Consider the following 19,979-nt stretch of genomic DNA (forward strand, 5'->3'; position numbering starts at 1 on the left):
CCGGCGTCCCTGCGTTGCTAGGGAGCCGGCGGCTATGCGCGCACGGCGTCCCAGCGTTGCTAGGGACCCGGCGGCTAGCACGCTCGGCGTCCCTAGTTGCTAGGCGCCGGGCCGCGAGGACATCCCGGACCACGGCGCCTAACAGTACCTCTTCGAGAGGATCTTCTACTGCAGGGGCCGTTCGCTTATCAAGACTTACCGTGGCTACGTTTGATGGCATGGCGGTTGAACGCCAGATCTTAACTCGGAAGGGTATTCTGAGTGAGGTTATTCTTACCCTGATTCAGGCTAGGAAGGGGGTAACGTCTAAACATTACCATCGAATTTGGAAAAAATGTGTCTTGGGGTGAATCCATGAAATTTCCTGCGGTGGAATTTCAACTTGGACGTTTTCTCCTTTTCCTGCAAGCAGGTGTGGATATGGGCCTGAGATTGGGCTCCATCAAGGTCCAGATCTCAGCTTTGTCCATTTTCTTCCAGAAACAAATGGCTGTCCTTCCTGAGGTTTAGACCTTTTTGAAAGGGGTTCTGCATATCCAGCCTCCCTTTGTGGTGCCAACGGCACCCTGGGATCTTGATGTGGTGTTGCAGTTCCTGCAATCAGATTGGTTTGTGCCTCTACAGGAGACTGAAATCAAGTTTCTCACTTGGAAGGCGGTAACTTTGTTGGCCTTGGCTTCTGCTCGACGTGTGTCGGAATTGGGGGCTTTGTCCTGTAAAAGTCCCTATCTGGTCTTCCATGAAGATAGGGCGGAACACAGGACTCGTCCACAGTTCCTTCCTAAGGTTGTGTCGGCTTTTCATTTCAACCAACCTATTGTGGTGCCAGTGGCTACTGACTCCTCAATTGCTTCAAAGGCCTTGGATGTAGTGAGGACTTTGAAGATTTATGTGCAGAGGACTGCTCGTCTCAGGAAATCTGACTCTCTGTTTGTCCTCTATGATCCTAAGAAAATTGGGTGTCCTGCTTCTAAGCAGTCGATTTCTCACTGGATCAGGTTCACCATCCAGCATGCCTATTCTATGGCAGGATTGCCATGTCCAAAATCGGTTAAGGCCCACTCTGCTCGTAAAGTGGGTTCCTTCTGGGCGGCTGCCCGGGGTGTCTCGGCCTTACAGCTTTGCCGAGCAGCTACTTGGTCTGGTTCGAACACATTTGCTAAGTTTTACAAGTTCGATACTTTGGCCTCTGATGTCTTCAAGTTTGGTCAAGCAGTTCTGCAGGAGCCTGCGCGCTCTCCCTCCCATTCTGGGAGCTTTGGTACATCCCCATGGTACTAATATGGACCCCAGCATCCTCTAGGACAGTGTTTTTCAACCACTGTGCTGTGGCACACTAGTGTGCCCTGGGCAGTCTCCAGGTGTGCCGCCATAGAAGCCAGCCCGTCAGTGTTTTGCCGCTACTGAGGCCCAGGAACAATCAATACTGGTGGGTTTAGTGGTTGCAGAGCCAGATCTAAATTTGGGCCCGGGCAGTGTTGGGCTCTTCTGGCTTTCTCAGATGTGGCTCAGGCGTTACCTATGGAGAAGCTGCAACATGACATCCAAGGACACGCAACTGCACCATGCAATCACCATTATATTTGAATGTGCCTTGGCAGTATTTAATCTTGTTCAGTGTGCCGCGAGTTGTAAAAGGTTGAAAATCTCTGCTCTAGGACGTAAGAGAAAATAGGATTTTAATTGCCTACCGTTAAATCATTTTCACGTAGTCCGTAGAGGATGCTGGGCGCCTGCCCAGCGCTTCTTTATCCTGCAGTGGTTATTTGGTTCAGTACTACCTGGTTCCTAGGTATGTTCTGTGTTCGTTCCTGTTTCAGTACTGTTTCAGCTGTTGCTGAGTTCTCCGGCCTGTTGTCCGGATTTGCCTTGTTGTGTGAGCTGATATGAATCTCGCCTCTATCTGTGTATTTCCTTCTCTCGAAGTATGTCGTCTCCTTGGGCACAGTTTCTAGACTAAGTCTTGTAGGAGGGGCATAGAGGGAGGAGCCAGCCCACACTGTTAAACTCTTAAAGTGCCAATGGCTCCTGGTGGACCCATCTATACCCCACGGTACTAATATGGACCCCAGCATTCTCTACGGACTACGAGAAAAGGATTTACCGGTAGGTAATTAAAATCCTATTATTTCTATACTTAATATTTTTTAGACTACATTATATTACAAAGAATTTTCAAAATGACAACTTCATTCGGTTTGCTGAAATATATGTTAATTCAATTAAAAAACAAACAAACAAACAAACAAACAAACAAACAGTTCCTGACAGTCAAGTAGACATATTTCCATTACTTTATATTATTTAGTTCCTTAGCTTCCATTGTGATGTTCTGAAGCCTAAAAGGCCCTCTATCCTGCATTATGTTTTTGCCTTGTCTGCATAAAAATGTGAAAATACTGTCTGTTATTATTTTCTTTCTCTGTATGAAGAAAATTATTTGGGAAATAGTTTCTTTGGGTCTACAATGTTTTGCCGGCGCTTGGGATCCCGGCGCGGGATCCTGACCGCCGGCATGCAGGCAGCAGGGCGAGCGCAAAAGAGCCCCTTGCAGGCATGGTGGTGCGCTACCACACTATTTATTCCCCCTCCAGTGGTATCGTGGACACCCCATGAGGAAGAATGGTTGTTGGTATACCAGCTGCCGGGATCCCGGCGCCAGTATGGTGAGCGCCGGGATCACGACATCCCGCATATCAAATGCTTCCCGTTTCTTTATATACAGTTAGCAACCATAATGATCCCTTCTTCTCCGTCCACTCTCTTCTCTTTCCCAAGCTACTCTTACCTCTCTCCCAGTCCGCTCCCTTCTCCCACCCATCCACTCTCTTCTGTCTTTCATTCCACTCTCCTCTGTATCCCATTGCACTCTCCAGTACTTCCCATTCTGCTCTCTTCTCCATTCCATCTACGTTTTCTCTCCCTTCCATTTCACTCTTCTCTTGCTCCCATTCCTCTGTTCTCTAGCTCCCATCTTAGTCTCCTTTCCATTTCATCCCACTCTTCTTCCCATTCCCTCACTTCTTACTCCTATTCATCTCTCCTCTTTCTTCCATCAACCTTTCCTATCCCTCCTATGCTAATTTCCTCTCCCTCACAATCTACACTTCCTTCCATCCAACTCAACTCTCCCTCCCATTCCACTGCCCTTTCACTCTTCACCTACTCTAAGCTCCCTTCCAACCTACTTTCCTCTCGCTTCCATTCCACTCTTCTGTTCCTCTTATTCTACTCTCTTTTCCCTTGCATCACCTCTTCTTTCCCTGCCATTTCACTCTCCTCTCCCTGCCAGTCCCTTTCCTCTTCCTCCCAACCCCATCCTCTCTCTCCTGTTCCACTGTACCTTCACTCCCATCTCACTCTCCTCTCCCTCACATTCCTCTCTTCTCTTCCTCCCGTCCAACTCACCTCTTCTTCCAATTCCCTCTACAATGCTTCCCATCCTCTCTCCTCTCTTTCCCATCCACTTTCATGTCATTCCCATCCACTCTCCTCTACTTCCCATCCACTCTCCTCTACTTCCCATCCCCTCTCTTCTCCATCCCCTCCCAATCTCCTCTCCTCTCCCTTCCATACCCTTTCTTCTTCCTCCCAACCCCATCCTCTCCCTCCTTTTGTAGTGTAATTTCACTCCCATCACACTCTCCTCTCCCTTCCATCCAATTCCTCTCTTCTCTTCCTCCCATCCAACTTACCTCTTCTTCCAATTTTCTCTATAATACTTCCCATCCTGTCTCATCTCTTTCTCATCCACTCTCATCTCTTTCTCATCTACTCTCATCTACTTCCCATCCACTCTCTTTTCCCTCCCCACCCACTCTCTCGCCCCCCAGCCTCTTTCCTCTTCTTCCCAACCCCATCATCTCCCTCCTGTTCCACTGTTCTTTCACTCCCATACCACTCTCTTCTCTCTCCCATTCCATTATTCTCTCCCTTCCTATTCCCTTTCCTTCACCAATCCTTCCTATTCATCTCTACTCCTCTTCCATCTACCTCTCCTTTCACTTCCATTTTAAATTCCTCTCACTCTCCTGCCACTTTATTTTCCTTCCCCTCCCACTATCCATTCCTTCCCATCCAACTAACCTCTCCTTACCATTCCACTGTCCTCTACCTGCTATTTCACCTTTTTCTCCCTCCAGTCCCACTATGACCTCCCTTCCATCCCACTATCCTCTTGCTCCTCTTCCTCCCAACCCCATCCTCTCCCTCCTGTTCCACTGTCCTTTCACTCTCATTCTACTCTCCTCTCCCTCCCATCTTTTTCACATTCCCTCTCCTTTGCTTCCTTTCCACTCTCCTCTCTTTCCCATCCACTCTCCTCTACTTCCTATCGGCTCTCTTCTTTCTCTCCTCCCACTCTCCTCTCCCTCCCCTGCACCCACTCTCCTTCCCATTCCATTGTCCTTCCAGTCCCATCCCACGCTCTTCTCCTTCTCATCTAGCTCACCTCTCCTCACTCTCCTCTCCCTCCCATTACACTCATCTTTCCCTCCCATACCATTCTTCTTCCCATTCCTTCTGCTCTCCTTCTCATTCCACACTCCTCGCTATCTCCCATCCCCTATCCTCTCCCTCCCCTCCCACTCTATTCTCTCTCCGATCCCATTATCTTCTCCCATGCTTCTCACTCTCTTCTTCCTCCCATTCCACTCTTCTCTCCCTTACATTCCACCCTACTCCTCCCCTCATAACACTCCCTTTACCTTTGAGAGGAAAGTGTTATAAGAGAGAGGAGAGTGCATTAAAGGGAGAGGAGAGAGGATGCTAGAAAGAAGAGAGTGAACTGAAAAAAGAAGAATGGGAAAGAGAGGAGAGTGGGTTGGGTGGGAGAATATAGAATGGTGGGGAGGATGCAATGGATGCAAAAGTAGAGAAAAAGAACCCACTCTCTTCTTCCTCCAATAACACTCTAATTTCCCTCTCACTTCACTCTCTTCTCCCTTGCATCTCCTCCCCCTCCCATTCCACTAACCTCCCGATTTCCAACCCACTCTTCTTCTGATTTCTTTTTCTCTACTTTCCCATCCATTGCACCCTCCCTCCTATTCCATACTCTTCTCCCTCATTCTCCTCTCCTTCCCATTCTTCTTTTCAGTCCACTTTTCTTTCTTGAATCCCATCTCCTCTCCCTTTAACTGACTCTGCTCTCTCTTCTAACACTTTCCACTCCTTACCGTTCCCTCTCCCCCCCCAATTTCCTCTTTTCTCCCACCCTATTCTCTTCTCCTTTGCACACAACTTTCTTCTCCATACAGTGCCACTCTCCCATTCCACTGTTATGTTTCTCTTATTCCCTTTCCTCTCAATCCCATTACATCTCCTCTCCCTCTCATTCACTCTCCTCTTCCTCTCATTCCATTATCCATTCCTTCATATTCTGCTCTTACTCCCGTCCCACTATGCTTTCCATCACATCCCACTCTCCTCTCCCTCCAAATCCACTCTCCTCTTCTTGCCATCTCACTCTCCTCTCTATCCCATTCACCACTCCTTTCTCTCACATCCCCTCTCCTCTAGATCCCATTTTCTTCCAGATGTCTGAATATAAATTACTTCTGTTTGTGCTATGGAAATGGAGTGTGTCTATTGGAGATGAAAGAATTTTAGCACAAACATGAACAGAAGATCTTGACTTAGAAAGACAAGAATAATGATGATGCTTCTAATGAGCTCCTGTCTATAACAAGCACTGACACTGAATGTGCAGAAAGTATTTCTATTCAAATGTTTCTAAAAGAAAACCCGTTTCTTTGTAAGCTCATGCGTTAATTCAATAGGGAAAGAGTTTAAAAGTTAGTGTGCTTCTTTGCAGGATTTACACAGTGAAAAGTAATGTTTAGGCGAAGTTTCTAAGTAATATCTACAGTCCAAAATGTACTAAATTAGTTCTCCTTATATGACCATTGCCATATCTGCAGCTTCTGAGAATTCCTGTACAGTTGAGGAGCCAAGTTGCTATATTTTTCAGAGCCAGAAGACTTAGGGGGTCATTCCGAGATGATCGTAGCTGTGCTAAATTTAGCATAGCTACGATCATCACACTGACATACGGGGGGACGCCCAGCACAGGGCTATCCCGCCCCGCATGTCACCGCCGCTTCCCCCCCGCAGAAATGCAAACGCATCGCACAGCCTTTAGCGTGCTGGCCGGGAGTTACTCATTGCTCCCCGGCCCGCATCGGCTGCGTGTGACGTCACGCAGCCGCTGCGGCCCGCCCCTCATTCGGTCCGCTGCACCCACGAAACGGCAGCCAAACGCCGCCGTTCCGCCCCCCCCCCCCCGCCCAACGACCGCCTCTGCCTGTCAATCAATCGTAGCCTTTGGCTGTCGGGCATGCTCCGGCGCACTGCGCACCGGCGCATGTGCAGTTCTGACCCAATCACGATAAACTGCAGCGTGCGATCGGGTCAGAATGACCCCCTTAATTCTTCAGAGATCTGCATAAAATACCACAAACTACAAGACACCAGCAATAAAATACCAGGGACATTGACTCTCTGGCACTTGATATACTGTATATCCAGCTTTGTGCTACTGTAGCTTATTCATAAAATGATCTCGGTGACAGGACAGGATTAACAACTACCATAGGATTAGAACAGAAAACAACAATATGCCTAGAAAATAGTTTCTTGGATATAGAAGTGAGAACTTTTGTGTTTATAATGCACACTCTGAGTCATCCATTATACACATTTGATGCAAACAAAAATATACAACGTTATTGAATATATTCCTAAAAGCAGACTGTAAGCCGACACATGGGCTGCGATGTGCATTTGATGGTTGATGAACATCACCTTCCAGCACCAGTTGTACACATAACATTATGATGTAAGATATTTACTGTGTTAACATTTATAAAAATCACTGGATGGACCCATCTGGGATGAGTTTTTGGTGTCTGAAATAGAGTGAGGTATGGGAAGTTTTTAGTGTCTGTAATAGTTAACTTTGAACAAAGTGGTTTACGTTCATGGTTCATATCTGAAAAATATTCAGGTTAAGTGCAATTTTTCACATACATTTTACATGTTTGCCAGTCACCACATTGTTGATCTGTTTGTTGTTACATTATTTGTTACAAATTTGCAACTGTTATTGTGACAACAACTGTTCCCTAAATGTCAAACACAAATAAAAACCAACGCCAACAAGCATTAAGTAAACTTTGACTGGTGAACAATGGCATAACTATAAATTATAGTAGTACAATTGTGAAGAGGTGTACATAAAAGGGACGTATAATTTTTTTAATGCTTTTTTTACCCATCGAGTGAAATCTGCTTTAATTTCAAATGTGTACTCAACCTGGCAATTCCCTATTTTCATCTTTATCAATCAACATATTTGTCTGAAATTACATATTCATAACATCTTATAAAAGTTGTCAATTTAAACGAATATGCAGCATATGTTTTTCTGTTTTAATTCTACAACTTTAATAATTCTCTTTAGGATAAACATATTTATATTCTGTTTTCTTTCAATTGCATTTAGGGGGTCATTCCGAGTTGATCGCGCATGTAGCAACTTTTTGCTGCTCGTGCGATCAACTTGCCGCCGCCTATGGGGGAGTGTATTTTAGCATAGCAGGGCTGCAATCACTTGTGCAGCCCTGCTAAGCTTAAAAAGTTTCCTGCAAAACAAGACCAGGGTCAGACTTACTTACCGTGTGTGACGGATCTAGCGACAAAGGTCCCGGAATTCACATCAGACATCTGCCCTCCAAACGCCTGGACATGCCTGTGTTCGCCTCGCCATGCCTGGAAAACGATCAGTTGACGCCCCGGAACGCCTCCCGCCTGCCAGTCTTCTTGCGTTCGCTGCTGCGATCACTTTTTCCGCTGGCGACGTCAATGCCCGGCAACTACCGTCGCCAGGCAACGATGCGCATGCGCAATGCGTCTGCCGTGCATGCGCAGTTCCAACCCATTCGCACCGCTGCGACAAACTGCAGCGTGCGAACAAGTCGGAATGACCCCCTAAGTCCTTCATTGATACCAACAATAAAACACTGTGTAGCAACAAAGAAAGGGGATTCCGAACCAGCTAATAATATATAACCATCTGTGTCACCCATCTGTCTGCCCCTCCCCTTTAGAATGTAAGATCTCACAAGCAGGGTCCTCTTCCCTCATGTGCTTTTCCTTCTCTTAAACCATTTTTGACAGTACCATGTCCTGCAGTTTTCTACCACCCTGTTGCTTATTTCTCTGACGTCCTAAGTGGATGCTGGGACTCCGTAAGGACCATGGGGAATAGCGGCTCCGCAGGAGACTGGGCACAACTAAAGGAAAGCTTTAGACTACTGGTGTGCACTGGCTCCTCCCACTATGACCCTCCTCCAGACTTCAGTTAGAATCTTGTGCCCGGCTGAGCTGGATGCACACTAGGGGCTCTCCTGAGCTCCTAGAAAGAAAGTATATTTAGGTTTTTTATTTTACAGTGAGATCTGCTGGCAACAGACTCACTGCAGCGAGGGACTAAGGGGAGAAGAAGCGAACCTACCTAACTGGTGGTAGCTTGGGCTTCTTAGGCTACTGGACACCATTAGCTCCAGAGGGATCGACCGCAGGACCCGACCTTGATGTTCGGTCCCGGAGCCGCGCCGCCGGCCCCCTTACAGAGCCAGAAGCAAGAAGTGTTCCGGAAAATCGGCGGCAGAAGACTTCTGTCTTCAACAAGGTAGCGCACAGCACTGCAGCTGTGCGCCATTGCTCCTCATGCACACCTCGCACTACGGTCACTGATGGGTGCAGGGCGCTGGGGGGGGGGGGGCGCCCTGAGGGCAATATAAGACACCTTGGCTGGCAAATCTACACCATATATAGTCAGGAAGGCTATATAGGTGTAAAAATACCCCTGCCAGAATTCCAGAAAAAGCGGGAGAAGTCCGCCGGAAAAGGGGCGGGGCTATCTCCCTCAGCACACTGGCGCCATTTTTCCCTCACAGCTCCGCTGGAAGGACGCTCCCTGGCTCTCCCCTGCAGTGTCAAGCTACATAAGAGTAAAAAAGAGAGGGGATGCACTAAATTTAGGCGCAGTATATACAATATAAGCAGCTATAAGGGAAAAAACACTTATTTATAGTGGGATCCCTGTGTTATATAGCACTCTGGTGTGTGCTGGCATACTCTCTCTCTGTCTCCCCAAAGGGCTTTGTGGGGTCCTGTCCTCTGTCAGAGCATTCCCTGTGTGTATGCGGTGTGTCGGTACGGCTGTGTCGACATGTTTGATGAGGAGGCTTATGTGGAGGCGGAGCAAATGCCGATAAATGTGATGTCACCCCCTGCGGGGTCGACACCTGAGTGGATGGTTCTGTGGAAGGAATTACGCGACAGTGTCGACTCCTTGCATAAAAGGTTTGATGACATACCAAATATGGGACAGCCGGCTTCTCAGCCTGTGCCTGCCCAGGCATCTCAAAAGCCATCAGGGGCTCTAAAACGCCCGCTACCTCAGATGGCAGACACAGATGTCGACACGGATACTGACTCCAGTGTCGTCGACGATGAGACTAATGTATCTTCCAATAGGGCCACAAGTTATATGATTGACGCAATGAAAAATGTGTTGCATATTTCTGATGTTACCCCGGGTACCACAAAAAAGGGTATTATGTTTGGAGAGAAAAAACTACCAGTAGTTTTTCCTCCATCTGAGGAATTAAATGAAGTGTGTGAAGAAGCGTGGGCTTCCCCCGATAAGAAACTGGTAAATTCTAAGAGGTTACTAATGGCGTACCCTTTCCCGCCAGAGGATAGGTCACGTTGGGAAACATCCCCTAGGGTGGATAAAGCGCTCACACGCTTGTCAAAGAAGGTGGCACTACCGTCTCCGGATACGGCCGCCCTGAAGGAATCTGCTGATAGAAAGCAGGAGGCTATCCTGAAGTCTATATATACACACACAGGTGTTATACTGAGACCAGCTATTGCGTCAGCATGGATGTGCAGTGCTGCAGCTGCGTGGTCAGATTCCCTGTCGGAAAATATTGATACCCTAGACAGGGACACTATATTGCTAACCGTAGAGCATATTAAAGACGCACTCTTATACATGAGGGATGCACAGAGGGATATTTGCCGGCTGGCATCTAAAATAAGTGCAATGTCCATTTCTGCCAGGAGAGGGTTATGGACTCGGCAGTGGACAGGAGATGCAGATTCTAAAAGGCACATGGAAGTTTTGCCTTATAAGGGTGAGGAGTTGTTCGGGGATGGTCTCTCGGACCTTGTTTCCACAGCAACAGCTGGGAAGTCTACATTTTTACCCCATGTTCCCTCACAGCCAAAGAAAGCACCGTATTATCAGGTACAGTCCTTTCGGCCCAATAGGGGCAAGCGGGTTAAAGGCGCGTCCTTTCTGCCCAGAAGCAGAGGTAGAGGGAAAAAGCTGCAGCATACAGCCAGTTCCCAGGAGCAAAAGTCCTCCCCCGCTTCCTCTAAGTCCACAGCATGACGCTGGGGCTCCACAGGCGGAGCCAGGTACGGTGGGGGCCTGTCTCAAAAATTTCAGCGATCAGTGGGCTCGCTCACGGGTGGATCCCTGGATCTTTCAAGTAGTATCTCAGGGGTACAAGCTGGAATTCGAGACGTCTCCCCCCCGCCGTTTCCTCAAATCTGCCTTGCCAACAACTCCCTCTGGCAGGGAGGCAGTGTTAGAGGCAATTCACAAGCTGTATTCCCAGCAGGTGATAGTAAAGGTGCCCCTACTTCAACAAGGACGGGGTTACTATTCCACAATGTTTGTGGTACCGAAACCGGACGGTTCGGTGAGACCCATTTTAAATTTGAAATCCTTAAACACATATATAAAAAAATTTAAGTTCAAGATGGAATCGCTCAGGGCGGTTATTGCAAGCCTGGACGAGGGGGATTACATGGTATCACTGGACATCAAGGATGCTTACCTGCATGTCCCCATTTACCATCCTCACCAGGAGTACCTCAGATTTGTGGTACAGAATTGTCATTACCAATTCCAGACGTTGCCGTTTGGTCTATCCACGGCTCCGAGGGTATTTACCAAGGTAATGGCCGAAATGATGATACTCCTTCGAATGAAGGGAGTTTTAATTATCCCATACTTGGACGATCTCCTGATAAAGGCGAGGTCCAGGGAGCAGTTGTTGGTCGGGGTAGCACTATCTCGGGAGGTGCTACAACAGCACGGCTGGATTCTAAATATTCCAAAGTCACAGCTGGTCCCTACGACACGTCTACTGTTCCTGGGGATGGTTCTGGACACAGAACAGAAAAAAGTGTTTCTCCCGGAGGAGAAGGCCAAGGAGCTGTCATCTCTAGTCAGAGGCCTCCTAAAACCAAAACAGGTGTCGGTGCATCACTGCACGCGGATCCTGGGAAAGATGGTAGCTTCCTACGAAGCAATTCCATTCGGCTGGTTCCATGCGAGAACTTTTCAGTGGGACCTGTTGGACAAGTGGTCAGGATCGCATCTTCAGATGCATCGTCTGATAACCCTGTCTCCAAAGACCAGGGTGTCTCTGCTATGGTGGCTGCAAAGTGCTCATCTTCAAGAGGGCCGAAGATTCGGCATACAGGACTGGGTCCTGGTGACCACGGATGCCAGCCTTCGGGGCTGGGGGGCAGTCACACAGGGAAGAAACTTCCAAGGACTATGGTCAAGTCAGGAGACTTCCCTACACATAATATTCTGGAACTGAGGGCCATTTACAATGCCCAAAGTCAGGCAAAACCCCTGCTTCAAAATCAGCCGGTACTGATCCAGTCAGACAACATCACGGCAGTCGCCCATGTAAACCGACAGTGCGGCACGAGAAGCAGGACGGCGATGGCAGAAGCCACAAGGATTCTCCGATGGGCGGAGAATCACGTGTTAGCACTGTCAGCAGTGTTCATTCCGGGAGTGGACAACTGGGAAGCAGACTTCCTAAGCAGGCACGACCTCCACCCGGGAGAGTGGGGACTTCATCCAGAAGTCTTCCAACTGATTGTAAACCGTTGGGAAAGGCCACAGGTGGACATGATGGCGTCCCGCCTAAACAAAAAGCTAGAAAGATATTGTGCCAGGTCAAGAGACCCGCAGGCGATAGCTGTGGACACTCTAGTGACACCGTGGGTGTACCGGTCGGTTTATGTGTTCCCTCCTCTTCCTCTCATACCAAAGGTACTGAGGATAATAAGGAGAAGAGGAGTAAGACCTATACTCATTGTTCCAGATTGGCCAAGAAGAGCTTGGTACCCGGAACTTCAAGAAATGATGTCAGAGGACCCATGGCCTCTGCTGCTCAGACAGGACCTGCTGCAGCAGGGGCCCTGTCTGTTCCAAGACTTACCGCGGCTGCGTTTGACGGCATGGCGGTTGAACACCGGATCCTGAAGGAAAAGGGCATTCCGGAGGAAGTCATTCCTACGCTGATTAAAGCTAGGAAAGAAGTAACCGCAAACCATTATCACCGCATATGGCGAAAATATGTTGCGTGGTGTGAGGCCAGGAAGGCCCCAACGGAGGAATTTCAGCTGGGCCGTTTCCTGCACTTCCTACAGTCAGGGGTGACTATGGGCCTAAAATTGGGTTCCATTAAGGTCCAGATTTCGGCTCTATCGATTTTCTTCCAGAAAGAACTGGCTTCACTACCTGAAGTTCAAACTTTTGTTAAGGGAGTGCTGCATATTCAGCCCCCTTTTGTGCCTCCTGTGGCACCTTGGGATCTCAACGTGGTGTTGGATTTCCTAAAGTCACATTGGTTTGAGCCACTTAAAACCGTGGAATTGAAGTATCTCACGTGGAAAGTGGTCATGTTGTTGGCCTTGGCTTCGGCCAGGCGTGTATCAGAATTGGCGGCTTTGTCATGTAAAAGCCCTTATCTGATTTTCCATATGGATAGGGCAGAATTGAGGACTCGTCCCCAATTTCTCCCTAAGGTGGTATCAGCCTTTCATCTGAACCAACCTATCGTGGTGCCTGCGGCTACTAAAGACTTGGAGGCTTCCAAGTTGTTGGATGTAGTCAGGGCCCTGAAAATTTATGTTTCCAGGACTGCGGGAGTCAGAAAGACTGACTCGCTATTTATCCTGTATGCGCCCAACAAGTTGGGTGCACCTGCTTCTAAGCAGACTATTGCTCGCTGGATCTGTAGTACGATTCAGCTTGCACATTCTGCGGCTGGACTGCCGCATCCTAAATCAGTGAAAGCCCATTCCACGAGGAAGGTGGGCTCTTCTTGGGCGGCTGCCCGAGGGGTCTCGGCTCTACAACTTTGCCAAGCAGCTACTTGGTCGGGGTCAAACACATTTGCTAAATTCTACAAGTTTGACACCCTGGCTGAGGAGGACCTAGAGTTTGCCCATTCGGTGCTGCAGAGTCATCCGCACTCTCCCGCCCATTTGGGAGCTTTGGTATAATCCCCATGGTCCTTACGGAGTCCCAGCATCCACTTAGGACGTCAGAGAAAATAAGAATTTACTCACCGGTAATTCTATTTCTCGTAGTCCGTAGTGGATGCTGGGCGCCCATCCCAAGTGCGGATTGTCTGCAATACTTGTATATAGTTATTGCCTAACTAAAGGGTTATTGTTGAGCCATCTGTTGAGAGGCTCAGTTGTTATCATACTGTTAACTGGGTATTGTATCACGAGTTATACGGTGTGATTGGTGTGGCTGGTATGAGTCTTACCTGGGATTCAAAATCCTTCCTTATTGTGTCAGCTCTTCCGGGCACAGTATCCTAACTGAAGTCTGGAGGAGGGTCATAGTGGGAGGAGCCAGTGCACACCAGTAGTCTAAAGCTTTCTTTTAGTTGTGCCCAGTCTCCTGCGGAGCCGCTATTGCCCATGGTCCTTACGGAGTCCCAGCATCCACTACGGACTACGAGAAATAGAATTACCGGTGAGTAAATTCTTATTTTTTGTTTCATCTGCTGATGCAACTATGTTTATGTGTCCTACACTTCTCCTATATAAGTCACTGTTTTTCAGTTTTGCTTATATGTTTATGTACTGGGCGCTGCAGATTCCTTGTGTCGCTATATAAATAAAGGATAATAATAATAACAATAATAATAATAAGGAAATAATTAGAAAAAACAACTATATAGAAATACTGGGAATAATTACTTAAATATATTATAGAAGAGTCAACAACAGCAACTATAGAATGTGGCCAGTTTCTACCGCTGTTATTCTCACTCTCAGTACGGCCACTCACAGTCCCCTCAGTGGCTATCCTAATGTTCAGCTACTAACTCCCTCAATGTAGAAGCTTTAAAAATTTCAATTACCTTCTGAAGCCAAATATTTTCCTGTGAGAACTTTATTTCTTATTAATCACATTTTCCAAAGATCGCAGGTATTTTGGTGGTTTTGTATTGTTTTTGTTTTGTGTGTGTGTGTGTGTGTGTGTGGGGGGGGGGGGGGGGGGCGGGGAGGGGGGGTTATTGCATATCTCTAAATATGAGGAAGTCCACAAAACATATCAAAGGGGCACCTGAACTAATGTTTTATGTGATATTTTGCTTTTAATGCTTAGTAACAAATAATCAAGGTTGCAATTCTAGTATTTCTAATTAATGTTTTACTTTTGTTTTATTGAATTTGAAATGTTGCGTTACCATAACAAATTTCTTGTTTCATTCATTCACTGTTTATAACACTATAACCTACTGTATTTAATTATAAGCCTGAATAGTCTACTGGGCGAAATGTGTGGTTTTGGAGGGGGTAGGTGAGTCACCGAACCTAAACAGATCTCCCTGTACTCTGTGCCCCGTTGCAGCTGCACCCACAAATATAAATTTGTATACATGATCAAAGTATAAAACTGTAACATCCTTTAGAGTGATGCTTAAACCTAAATATAAATCATACACATTGTACAAGGATTCCAAAAACAGACTAATGTCAAATAAAGATAAAATTTGACAGGACACTTAACCTACAAGTAAAATCCCAGAGCCAGCCCTAGGCATAAGCAAACAGCTTCTGATAATTAAAATGATATGCGGCATGCCTATTTTCTGTGTGTAGCATTTCGTATATGCAGATACAGCCACAGTCTCACACAGTATATAGGCATGCTGCATATCATTTTAATCAGCAGAAGCTGCTTGTGTATCCTAGCCACATAGCAATGTAAATATAAGGACACATCTGTATCCAAGCAGAGGAAGAGATCACAGTGTTAGTGGCCGTGTGAGTGCTGTGTGTGAGGTGGTTGGTTGTGCATTAGTGTTCGGTAAATGTGTAAGGGGCATTATGTGTGTCATTATGTGTACAAGGGCATTCATAATGTGCGGCATATGTGTAAGGGACATTATGTGTATAAGGTCATTAATAAAGGTTATCATAATGTGTAAGGCACATTATGTTTATAAAGACATTAATAATGTGTGTCATATGTGTAAGGGGCATTACTGTGTGGTATGTGTATAAATGCATTACTAATGTGTGGCATTATGTGTATAAGGTGCTCTACTGTGTGGCGTAATGTATAGAAAGGGCACTACTGTGTGGTCTAATGTGAACAAAGAGAAATATGGTGTGATGTAATGTGAATAAGGGGCACTACTGTGAGGAGTAATGTATATAAGGTAAAGTGGTACTACTGTGTGATGCTACGTGAATTAAGGACACTATAGCATGATAAAATGTGAATAAAGTTGCAGTACTGTGTGGCGTAATTTGAATTGGGGGTACTGTTGTGTGGCCATGCCCCTTGCCAGCAAAAACACGTCCCTTTTTGGGCTATGCACTGAATGTGCGCACTGTTCCTATTTAAAATATAGGGGGTAGGAACACTAAATACTATGGGTGAGGGATGATGATGCTGGGAAAGGGGTGCACTGTCAGAGGCGGAACTAGCGCTGGTGCTAGGGGACACCAGTCAAAATCTTGCCTAGGGCATCATATTGGTTAGGGCCGGCTCTATAAAATCTAGTCAGAAAAGCAATAAATGTACCACATTAAATCCTACTATTATCAATGGCTAACACAATATAACATTTTTCTGCCACACATTATGATCAAATGAAGAAGGCAGTTAGACACAGGCAGATAGAGGTTAGTAAACTAATAGTCTGCAACAGTAAATATTTCTCTGTAAAAGCGGAAAACTGGGTAATAGGTAATTGCCTGTCCTATTTTTCTACTTGAGCCATACTACTTTTTATAATATGCTTTCTTATGTCGGACATTCATTTTCTGCTTCTCAATCACCATGTTTACCCATTTCTTCTCAAAATCATTCTTTCTAGGAGAAAAAAACTGAGGCAAAACTAATCTATTATGACATAGCCAAGTGAGCATCTCAGCTATTAAACTGTCTGCAATCCTACAAACGACATCTTCAGTCACGCAGTACATACCTATCCATCTCAGAATGTATTCCTGACATCTCATCAAAGCTTTGAATGCAGCTGAGTGTTTCGCATACACATTATCAGCTGCTGTTCTGACATCTCTCACCATATTCCACCTGTCTCATACCAGATCTTAACTGTCACAACGGACACTTCCAAAGAAATGTCTAGTCCCCTTAAAGTTGCTACACAATTTATCTAGTCAACTTACATTTGTTTGCACTGGTTTTCTGTCCAGAGCTAAATCTAAGTGCATCTGTTACCTGTAAACTATAAAGGCAGCCAGGGTTGGACTGACCGACGGGCACGGGGGAAACCCCCGGTGGGCTCCACTACCTGGGGAACCACCCCCTTCTGAAGGTATCAGGTTCCAGACTGTGCACTTGAATTATATATTTTGGTTCACATCAGCAGAGGCAGTGTTAATTTATGTACAGAACATAGTGGCTGACAATTGTTTTCTAAATTATGTAACAGCTGACCTAACTTTCAACCATGTATAAACTTTGGGGAGTTAGGGAGAAGGGAGGAAGCCACCACTGGCAGGGAGGAGGAGGGGGGGGGGGGGTATCAACCAATACTACATCTAGTGCTAAAACTGCTCTTCTCTACATGCAAAAGGAGTGAGGAGAGAGAAAATTATGTCTAAAGCCCCCAACACGCTTAGAGCTTGTCACCAAGGGTGGCAAAAAAAAAAAAAAAAAAAAACAGAAGGGAAGAGATGTGGCCATAGAGGAAAGGTGCTGTTATTGCTGGAACTATCTCACTACCCGGAATAGCTTATGGTAGTGAAAGGAGAAGTCACTGTGAGAATGAGTATGGCGGGGATAAGTACTGCAAAGTCAGTTAGGGTAAACAGCATAAACACTGTAGGAATTCAGAAAGACCACCAATCTCTTAGAGTTAAGCCCCACACACACCTGAAAGACCATCATTTTGATGTACCCGATATCGATGTATCGTTAGTGAAAGTGCAAATCGTTTGCACTTCACTAATGATGACGATACGATGCGCGGTCCCATGGGTCGTATGCTGGATCTTCTGATCTTACGTGCTGCACATAAGATCAGGCGATCTGGGTAGCGGTGATTCACAGGTCCTACGATAGATCGTTAGGTACTTTTCCTGACCTAATGATCTGTCGTATTCCTGGGAGCTGCCGGGAGAGCTGCGGGGGAAATTGTAAGGACGCTAGTCATCCTAATGTATGGCCTCCTTTAGATAGATGTCTCACATTGAGAGTTGTGTGCTTAACATAAATCGATGCCAATATTGCAGAGGAAGTGCTAGTCTTGCCAATGGACCTCATTCCGAGTTGATCGCTCGCTAGCTGCTTTTAGCAGTAGTGCAAACGCTAGGCTGCCGCCCTCTGGGAGTGTATCTTAGCTTAGCAGAAGTGCGAACGAAAGATTAGCAGAACTGCTCGTAAAAATTTTCATGCAGTTTCTGAGCAGCTCCAGACCTACTCCTACCTTGCGATCACTTCAGTCTGTTAAGTTCCTGCTTTGACGTCACAAATACGCCCTGCGTTCGGCAAGCCACTCCCCTGTTTCCCCAGGCATGCCTGCGTTTTCACCTGTCACGCCTGCGTTTTTTTAGTCCACTCCCGGAAAACGGTCAGTTCCCATCCAGAAACACCCACTTCCTGTCAATCACTCACCGATCAGCAGAGCGACAGAAAAGCGTAGCTCGCCCTTGTGTAAAACTGCATAGTTTTGTGTGAAAGTACTTCGCGCGTGCGTACTGTGGCCCGTACGCATGCGCAGAAGTGCCGATTTTTAGCCTGATCGCTGCGCTGCGAACAACGGCAGCTAGCGATCAACTCGGAATGACCCCCAATAAGAGCTGCCTGACTAACGCAGAGAATTGCCAATTCCCAAGAGAAATCTGTCACTGCCAAAGAGTAAGCCGACAAGGTGTCGGATGTACCAGTGAAGCCCAGGTCTAGGCTGGAGGTTTTCTAATTGTGGAGTAACATAATGTTACGCACACCAGTGCTAACAGGAGTATACCGGTGTATGAACAGAGAGGGAAGCGAAGCAAACGAACTCACAGACAGTATAACATAACATACACAGGAGGTGATGGAATAACTAATAAACACAAAGTTAACGGAGAAGCCCAAGGGCTCAGGAATTGGGTGTCTCCCTAGTGTCAGGAATGCTCAGATGGAATAGAGCGGACAATGAAGCGATGTGTAGTGATTTCACATGTGGAGCACCTGAAATGATGTTGCTAAGAGCAACAGAAAAAACCCCAAAGGGTTACCAACGGGTGTGGGAATAAACTCCTTGGTCAGAGATAGAAATATAGACACAAGGAGAGTATCCACAATCCTAACCCCCACTTGCAGGGCACAGGTTCAGCTTACTGCCACTAAACTGACACCTGGACGCCCTGCACAGTGAGGGAGGATTAAGCAAGCAGGTCTGAGAGTACAGCCGCAAACCTGCTGGGTTCACAGAATAGCAAAAGAACCCCAGCAGGTCAAACAACTGACTCCAGTCTTACTGCTAGGTCCGGATTGGCAGAATGAAGTACCGAATCCCAAGGCCTATTCGCAGTAAGCAACAAGTAAATACAAAGTCACACAGTACTAGCTAACTCTCTGGAACTGACTAACAAACAAAGATTCAGCAGCATTTGCCTAGCCTGAGAGGATGGTTTATATAGCAGGTGCTGTCCACGCCCCACTCAGACCTCACAGACTGTGAGCACAAAACCAGCGCCGGATTCCCTGCCGTGCACAGAGCCTGTAACCACTACACAGTAAAAACCCGGACCGGAGTATCAGCTGCGCTCAGGTTACATCGCTAACACTTGCCTCCCGGTTGCCATGGCGACGTGGCAGCACAGAGCAGGAGATCCTAACAATACCCCCCCTCTGACGAGGGGTCAAAGAACCCCTACCACCGGGTTTATCGGGGAACTGTGAGAAGAAAGAGCGTATCAGTCTGGGGGCATGAAGATCACAACTGCGCACCCACGACCGCTCCTCCGGGCCATACCCCTTCCAGTGCACCAAAAATGACAGCCGACCCCGAACCATCTTGGAGTCAAGAACCCTTTCAACCACAAACTCCCTCTGACCCCGTATCAGAAGAGGAGAAGGTCTTCCACTGGAAGAAGGATTACTAACCGCCAGTTTTAAAAGGGAACAATGAAATGTTTTATTGATACTTAATGAACGGGGCAGATCTAACTGAAATGCCACCGGATTGATAACCCTGGTGATCTTATAAGGGCCGATGAACCGGGGGCCTAACTTATGAGATGGCTGTCTCAACTTCAAATTCTTGGTGGACAACCAGACGAAGTCTCCTAATTTGAAGCTCCAAGGACTGGTTCACCCTCTCAGTCTGCCCATTAGACTGTGGATGGTAGCCTGACGACAAGCTCACAGAAATCTGGAGATCAGAACAAAATGCCCTCCAGAATTTGGCCACAAACTGGGATCCACGGTCAGAGACCACATCAAGTGGCAACCCGTGGAGGCGCACAACATGCTGCATAAATAACTCAGACAGGCGTCTGGCCGATGGCAACCCAACCAGTGGAACGAAATGCGCCATCTTCGAAAACCTGTCAACGACAACCCAAATGGCTGTCATCCCCGAGGATTTGGGCAAGTC

This window comes from Pseudophryne corroboree, chromosome 4, assembly GCF_028390025.1.
Source record: "Pseudophryne corroboree isolate aPseCor3 chromosome 4, aPseCor3.hap2, whole genome shotgun sequence".
NCBI lineage: Eukaryota > Metazoa > Chordata > Amphibia > Anura > Myobatrachidae > Pseudophryne > Pseudophryne corroboree.